Source organism: Elgaria multicarinata, chromosome 1 (genome assembly GCF_023053635.1).
Source record: "Elgaria multicarinata webbii isolate HBS135686 ecotype San Diego chromosome 1, rElgMul1.1.pri, whole genome shotgun sequence".
Classification (NCBI taxonomy): domain Eukaryota; kingdom Metazoa; phylum Chordata; class Lepidosauria; order Squamata; family Anguidae; genus Elgaria; species Elgaria multicarinata.
The window spans coordinates 58618741-58627213 of record NC_086171.1 but is presented as its reverse complement, the minus strand read 5'-3'; positions in this window follow the sequence as shown (position 1 = coordinate 58627213).

Sequence of the window (8473 nt, the reverse complement as noted above, 5' to 3'; positions counted from 1 at the left end):
AGCAAATTGTATGCAACACTTAAAATGCAGAATTTATTTAACACTATTTAACTCGTTTGTCAAATGTAGTATTCATACCTAACACACTACTGATTCTATATAGGACTATTGCAGAGTTAAAGTTGGTGCAAATTTCAGAATCTGACAAGCCTGAAACTTTTTTCAAAATGTTCTCTTTTATTATACAAAAATAACCAAGTCAATACAAAAGACAAGAGATTCCCTACAGTAAAATATAATGTGGTTGAATATTCTCCTGATAGTACCTAATGAAAATGAAGTCCAACTTTAAATAAAGAGCCCAAAACATATTTTAGACAAAGAGTGAAACTTTAACCCTAATTATAAGTAGCATTTCTCTATAGCCACATATTTCAAGATATACAGAATTATATACACTGGGCTTAAAAAAATGCACACAAAACAGTAAATGCTTCAACGAACATATTCAGCAAAAATCATGCCTTCTAATACCCCTTGAATCAAAGCTTGCACAAAGTTTATTGCAAAAGACTATCTCACAGGTAGAAAAGTATCAGGACCACAAACATTTTCTATTGTAACTAAAATTACCTCCCATTTCCCTGTGCTCAACTCAGCTGATAAAGAGTATCCACGCTGATTTCCAGATGTTGTTAAATCTCAGTAAATCCACATTTAGGAAGTGAAAAGTTGCTTTTCGTATAGAAAAAACAGCTTTAAATACATGGCTCATTTCAAGATTACAATGTTAGTTTTTAGAGTAACATTAAAGTTTGAGAAGGGCCTTCCAGCTAAAGAGCCAAGCAAGTCAGTCATATTATTTGTATTTTTAAGAACCCATTAGTAATTCTACTCATCCATACTAACGTGTTCTTACTAAAATGGAATTTACCTTTTAAAAAGTAACTTATGCTTGAACTTTACTTCACAATTTAACTCTTTAAACCACTTATTCCTCTATTGTCTGTAGATTTGGTCTACATATGGTTATCCAATTTGGTTCAACTTTCCAAACCCATTTTGCCAGTAACAATCAGTAGGACCTATTATCATAGGCCAGTTGTCGACATCTTACTATGCTTTGGATACCAGATTTTCTGGTGAATATGAATTTAACGAAAAGCTATCATTGTTTTAATATAACTAAGGGTGTAATCCTATGCACAGTTAGACAGAAAAAAGTCCTACAATTCCAAGCATTCCCCAGCCAGTCATGTTGGCTGGGAGCTGCTGGGACTTGGAGGACTTTTCTCTGTCTAAAAAAAGTGTCCAGCTTTTCATATACCTTTCTCATTCAGGCTTTCAGTCCAAGAGCACATTTAAATAACCACCAGATGTTGCACTATTTAAGATATCAGAAACTAGGAGGCTACAAGTTTCAAAAGAGCAAAGGCTTTATTTAAACACAGGCATACAGTGAAGTGCTTTTGCATAACCACTAGAGCAGTGCCACCTCTTCCATCCCATCTGCTTTCAGCCCTCCCATCCCACCCTGCTGGAAGCAGCTAGCAGTGACGTGTCCACCTGAGTTTCAGGAGTGCTGTATTAACTCCTTGGCTGCCACAGCCCCTGGAGACAAAGTTCTGTAGTGCACTGACTTCTATCATAATCAGAGTCCGAGTGTCACAGAACTTTGCTTCCAGAGACTTTTACGTCTTCTTTCTCTCCACTAACAGGAGCTTCGGCAACTGTGAGGCCTCCTTTGCTGGCCAACTAAGACAAAAAAAAAAGCGAGGTAAAAGAGAGGCTGTTAAGGCACCAAGAGAGCCATTTACACAATTAGGCAACTGGAAAAGTCACACTAATGAGTTCCCCAGTCCCAGGTAAGCACATTCCAGTTCTGGATACCAGAACAACTGGCCTAAACTCCACGGGAGCATAATAACCCGTTAGCAGCTGGATTTCTAAGTATGAGTACCGGCCTATCCTCAGATACCCTCCAACTTACAGACACAGGGGAAGGAGATGTGGGCCAGGGTGTGTGTCAGGTGTAAAGGGTAGCTTTAAAGCACAGTCCATGCCGGCAGCTTGATTTCCATCTTGCCCACCAACTGAAGAACAGCGAAAAGATTAAAGAGGTAAGCCAGGAGCAAAGCCTACTGCCTATATGTCCCAGCAATAAACTCCAGGAAGATACTACAGGGTCTGCTTCAGGAGGGAGGTGGCAAAGCACTACTATGGAAGATCAGAACAGGCCACGTATACATACCGTGCCCAGAAAAGGCAGCCACAATGTATAAAAGCTTATCGATTCTCTCTCTCTCTCTTTCTATACACCACACACACACACACAGACACGGACTAAGAGCCCTCTTTCTCCTGCCCACAAGAATGTCTGGAAACTCGCCCATTGCGTGCAAGATTCGCAGCTTGTCAAGGAAGAAGAGACCCACCTGTCCGGCTCCATCCCTTCTGCCAGATGACCCCGAGAGGCTGAGACCCCTGGAGACAGGAGCCCACCTTATGCAATCCCCTCCCGCCCCGCTAGGCAGCCGTGCATACCCGAGGCGGCGGCCAGCGGGCTGCCTGCAGAAACCTGCCCAGGCAAGAGGGGAGCGAGCCCCCGAGCCTCGCCCAGGGGAGGAGGCGGAGAAGGGGGAAGAGCAGCCCACCCCACGCCGGGCCCCTTTCCACCTGGAGCAACCGCAGCTCCCAGCGCAACAGGTTCCGTGCGGCGGCGCCTCCGTCGCCAGCTGCAGCAAGGGGAGGAAGGGCCGGGCGTCTCCGCAGCAGCAGCAGCAGCCGCCGGAGATGGCAGGGGCTGGTGCAGCGCCCGGCGGCAGTGCGGCTCGGGAGCCCGGCGGCGGCGCAGCCTCCTCTTCCCACTCCGTGGCGGCGGCGGCGGCGGCGGCGGCTACGGCGGCGGCTACTGCCACCACGTCAGCCAACCTCCCGCTCTCTACCTCTTCCCTTCCTTCCCTCCTTCTGCCTGCTCGCTCGTGCCCGGCTCCCGCGAGCCCCGCTCCATCTTGACTTTTGCCGACGTGGAAATTTTGGGTTTGGAGACGAGCTGCGCTCTTATTGGCTGGCGAAGGGCGGGGTCGGAGGTCACGGCTGCTGTCGCTGCTCCGCGCCAAGGAGTCCGTCTCTCCCTCTCTCCCAGGCTGCGGGGAAGGGAGAAAGGGGCGGGGCGGGAGCCGCCGCCGCCGTAGCAGCGGCAGGGCCACGCCCACCCCGGGCCAACGAAGAGGGAGGTAGAGGTGTAAGGAGGAACACCCTGGAAGAGGAGGAGGAGGAGGAGGAACGGACGGAGAGAGGGCGGGGGGAAGTGTGCCCCGGCTACACTGTTGCATTGGCCCAGCGGGGAGGGGTTGTTACGGCAGCCGGAGCGTGGGATGGGCAGAAGGCGTGTTGGGGGGGGGGGGACACCTGCGTGTGTCCAAAGTGCAAGGAACCCTAAGGGCCCCCCGTAAAAGGAGTGAAAAAAGGGCAGTGCCCAGACTGCGAGGGCAGGGACTGCCCAAGACATTTTGCTGCTTGAGGCGAGAAGATGCCCTCTCTCAGTCCATGTACAAAAGCGGACTGGCAGTGGGACTTTTCTTTGACACTGGCACAGCACCTTCCACCACACCTGAAGGCAGGAGGTGAGCTTAGGGGGAGATACACAGGCCACATGGCATACAATTCGCTCTTCCAACACCTTGTTGCTGTCTCCCAGCATTTGTTATCTGAGGGGACAGCATCACTTAACCTAATGGTAGGGCTGGCCCTGGGGTTGTGGGGGGGGGGGATGCACTGGAAACTACATGGTGCCAAATCCAGGTTTTGGGGGTTCTTGGGCAAGGGACCCTTATCTGTGTGGGTCTGTCTCCTTCTTCTGTCTCCTCTGCCCATTCATTTGTCCTCTCCTCTCTGGACCAAATTTGTATATAATTGCCCAAAGGGAGAGCATAAGGCAAATAAAGGATGCTTCCTCTTCTCACTCTGGCTGCTGCTTGTTCTACCTGAAGGTTGGTGAACAAGCAGTGACAATGGCAAGGAGGAAGAGGGGCAGCATGGCCAGGAAGGCTCCCTGTAGGGGTATAGGCCTCAGCAGGTGCACAGAGATGCCTACCTCTGGTGCCAGGCCTAAAACTACAGAGTGGCGGAGGCTCAATTGAAATGGCAGTATATATTCAATAGAACCAAAAGGAGAGTCGAGGGGTACAAGGAAGCCCTCAGAAAAGGCATGGGCAGCAGGATCAGTTTATTGAATAGGAAACTATGGGAAGCAGCAATTAGTTTCCAGATTGAATGGGAAACCATAAACAGCCAAGTAAAACTGGCAGACACGCCCCTGGTATCCATGGAAACACTGCCAAAGCCCACCAAGCTGGGACTATGCCTATGGTGATCCCCCACAAGGGAGCCAATGAACTCAGGATGATGGGGACCTGGCCCCACAACACACACCTGCATCGCCACATACACTACACACAAAATGATGCCAGAGCGTTCCCACTCTGGTGGCTCAGCCAGGAACCACCTACTACACTCCCTACCAAACATCCCTACACTGCTCACAATTGCCATTTTGGAGCACAACACAAAAAGGGAAAGGAAGACTGCACCCACGTTGTTTGCCAGGCAGGATGCTTGGAGGGAGGATCTACAGCATGTGCTCCCCTTCCCTTGCGTACCTGTGTGGGGTGCTCTGTCCTGGCGCCCCCCATTGGTAGAGTGGAATTTGGTGTTGGGTGTTTGTGTCTGGAGTCCCAAGGTGATGTACCTTTTAGGGTTCTAGGAAAAGAAGCATTAGCAATGTGCTCAAGTTCCTAGGAGTGTGTTGGAGGTATGTTATTCATGCAAAGTACTATGTTTGTGTGTAAATTCCTCATTTTCCATTTCCCATTACCAAAGTTCCCCCTTTTGAGTTCTAAGTGTGCATGCCAGAAAGATATAGCCCCATATCCTACCACCTGAGTTGTGATTGGGTCTTGAGTTACACCATATCTCATGCACTGTCGTGACAATGTAGGCAGGATGAATATTTTTAATTCCACCCACATTGAAGTCAATTGAAGGGAAATTTATTGCGTCAGGCATGATCAGTGGAAGTGTGGCCATGGAGAAGTATATGATAGAGTTTAAGTGTGTTCCTCACCTGGGCCACCCATGTCCTGTCCACAACTCCATCCAGTTTTGGGCATTCTAGTGGTCTATCTCTGCTGGCAGGATGTCCCACTGTATATCAACATAAGAAGATCCAGGCTGGATCAGACCAAGGGTCCATCTAGCCCAACATTATGTTCACACAGTGGTCAACCAGCTGCCCATAGAAAACCCACAAGCAAGACATGAATGCAACAGCACCCTCCCACCTATGTTCCCCAGCAACTGGCAATCAGACCATTGGTCCATCTGGGCTATTATTGTCGACACTGACTGGCAGTGGCTTTCAAAGTTTTCAGGCTTGGATTTTTCCTGCCCTACCAGATTTTGCGAGGGATCGAACCCGGAACTTTCGGCATGCGAAGCATGTGCTCTGCCTCTGACTTCTCCCCATCTGGACAGTTCCACTGGTATTACCTTTCAGAACATGTCAGTGGTGTATCTCAAGTTGCACCAGCATAGAGGACTTCCACAAAATCCTATAGACCAGGGGTGCAGAACTATGGGCCCAGGGGCAAATTCCTTCCGGGCTTTCACCCCTTTTCTGGCTTTTATGTAATTCCCCCCCCCCAATTTTAAAAGGCTGAAATGCCTCTCCTAAGACTGAGTTACTAGCAGAAGGGGCTTTAAGCTAAAATATTCTAATGTATTTTTTAATTTTTGGTATTTGAGCCTGGCCCTTTTGCTTTGGGCCCTTTCCCCTTTTGTGCTGCCTACTTCTTGAAGGTGGACCCAGGAACTTCCCAGAAATGGAATCCAGCCCTCAGGCTGGAAGAGATTTAGCACCCCCACCTTAGACCCTCAGCCAGCAGAACTCAAATACAGAACTGTGCCTTTAATGCTTTTATGGTTAATACAAGTAATCCACTTAAAGCCAAATACTCCAAGTCATGGGTCATGGCTATATGTGCCTAATAGTGACGGAACGTCTCTCCCGACATGAACCTACCCATACACTGTGCTCAACATCTAAGGTCCTCCTTGGAGTGTCTATTCCAAGGGAAGCTCAGGATGGCAACGAGGGAGAGGCCCTTTTCAGTGGTGGCCCCCCAATTATGGAATGATCTCCACAACAAGGATTGCCTGGTGCCCGCATTGTTATCTTTTTGGCGCCAGGTCAAGACTTTTCTCTTCTCCCAGGCAGTTAACAATGTATGCTGAGGTTTTTTTTAACTGAACCCAGAATAGTTGTTTTAAATGAATATTGTTGTTTTTATGCTTTTGATGGTTTTAATTTTTTGTATAATTGTTTTTAATGTTCACTGTTTTTAACATTTGTAAGCCACCTAGAGAGCTTTGGCTATGGGGCAGTATATAAATGTAATAAATAAATAAATAGTTGCAAAGTTAGAACTTACCCCTCAAACAATGCATATATACAGAGAAGAACTGAGTCTAAGGCATGTGCAACATAATTCTGATGTTTATCAAATCACTTGCCCCAACCCAATTGTCTGGTCAGTGTGGAATGTTGCTTAGGCATTGTGACAAAATGAGGGTGTTACAGGGCGTTTTTACAGCCAAATTGTATTTTACATACCAATTGTATTTTTCTTGGGAAATTGGTCCTCATTTATAAAAAGAAAGCATTAGAACAGGAACAGCAAAGTGCATGAAGTAAAATTCTAGCAGAACCTGGAAACCTAAAGTGGCTGAGAGGTAGAATTCCACATAAAATAAACTTCAGTAGGAGCAAGTCAACACCCAACTCTTGCTCTGATTAGTGCATGTACCAATAACAAAATAAGACAAGGTAAGACATATTATGGCTAGCACAATGAATCTTGACTTGCATAAACACATGTAATTCTTTCAGCTTCTAAATCAAGCCCATACAGCTGTTGATACGATAGGTTTATGCACAATGGCTTAATGGTGGATAAGGATTCCAGTGGCCAATCAGGAATTCTTCACAATGGTTTTGTGGGATTGTTTAGCTCATAAGTGTGCATTGTTCCACCATTCCAGCAAAGGGGCTCAAATATTCAATCAAACTAAGAGCACAATCCCATGCATGTTTAACAGAGGAAGAAAAAAGTCCTACAACTCCCAGCATTCACCCACCAGCTGTGCTAGCTGGGGAATGCTGGGAGTTGTAGGACATTCTTCTGTCTAAACATGAATAGGATTATGTCCTAAATTGATTTGTAACCACACCCTGAAGTTGCCTTTGTGCATTCACTTTCAAACTGGCTTAAGTGCAAGCATGCCAATACAAACCCAGGCTTAGAGTTGTCACAGCTTCAGCTTTCTAAGACTTTTGGTTCCGTTCCATATTCACACACTATTTCCTCTTCCTAGTCCACATACCTGGACCGTTCCGTTCAAATGAGTGTGTAGCCAAATAAAACCACTCCCACCAATGAAATCATAATCATAATGGAACATATCTTTTTTTGAATAATGGCTTGTAAAAATTACTTTGACTAGAGTCCTGCTGCCCAGGAGTGGGTGACATATGGCCTGCAATGCTCCATACACCATCACCAACCCTGCTGTCCTCTGGAGTGACATAGTCAGGAGTCAGGAATGCTGGGAGTTGAGGTTGAAAACATTTGGAGGGCACCAGTTTGGGGAAGGCTGCTCTAGTGTTTTAGAAGGTTCCAGTGTCTGGCAAGTAAACAATATAATACACTTGATATGGTATCAGAAGTAACTGCCAAGACTCCTAAGCATTGACTTGCTACCTTGATGAACCAAACACTTTTGGTAGTCTGGACATGTGACCTATTTATGGTGGGAATAAAGGTTGCATATTCACAGTTATAATGTACATTTCTGGACTTTTGTTTGGAGAACACTGTGTCCCTTCAGTACAGGAAGTTAGGCATCTTTAATTTACACACTAGATCCTAGACCTTGCTGAATAGTGCCCCCACAAACACATTAGGGGTACAATCTTATGCCTGTTTGAACAGAACAAAGTCCTACAAATCTCAGCATTCTGGGCGTTTCTTTTCTGTCTAATCAGGCATAGGATTGTTGTCTAAAATGGTGTTTTATGAACTTTCATGCATCAACGGTATCATCCATTGCTCCCACATATTGTCTCTCAGGTTTTGCCATTGAAGAAGCAGCTATACTCAGCACCATCACAATACTCAGCAGGTTTCCTATGTGTAGCTCACAACCGGACTACCACAGCATTCAGAAGATGCGAATGCAGGCAGGGGCTGAGTTCACACGACATGACAACTCACCCTACAAATTAAGCTATAACAACCCACTGTGAATCTGACAGACAATCGGACTGACCATGGGTTGTTCTCCCCCTCCTTTCCCCTAAAAACATCAGAAGAGCCCTGCTGGATCAGACCAAGGGTCCATCTAGTGCAACACTCTGTTCACACAGTGGCCAAACAGCTGTCAACCAGGAACCCACAAGCAGGACATGGGTGCA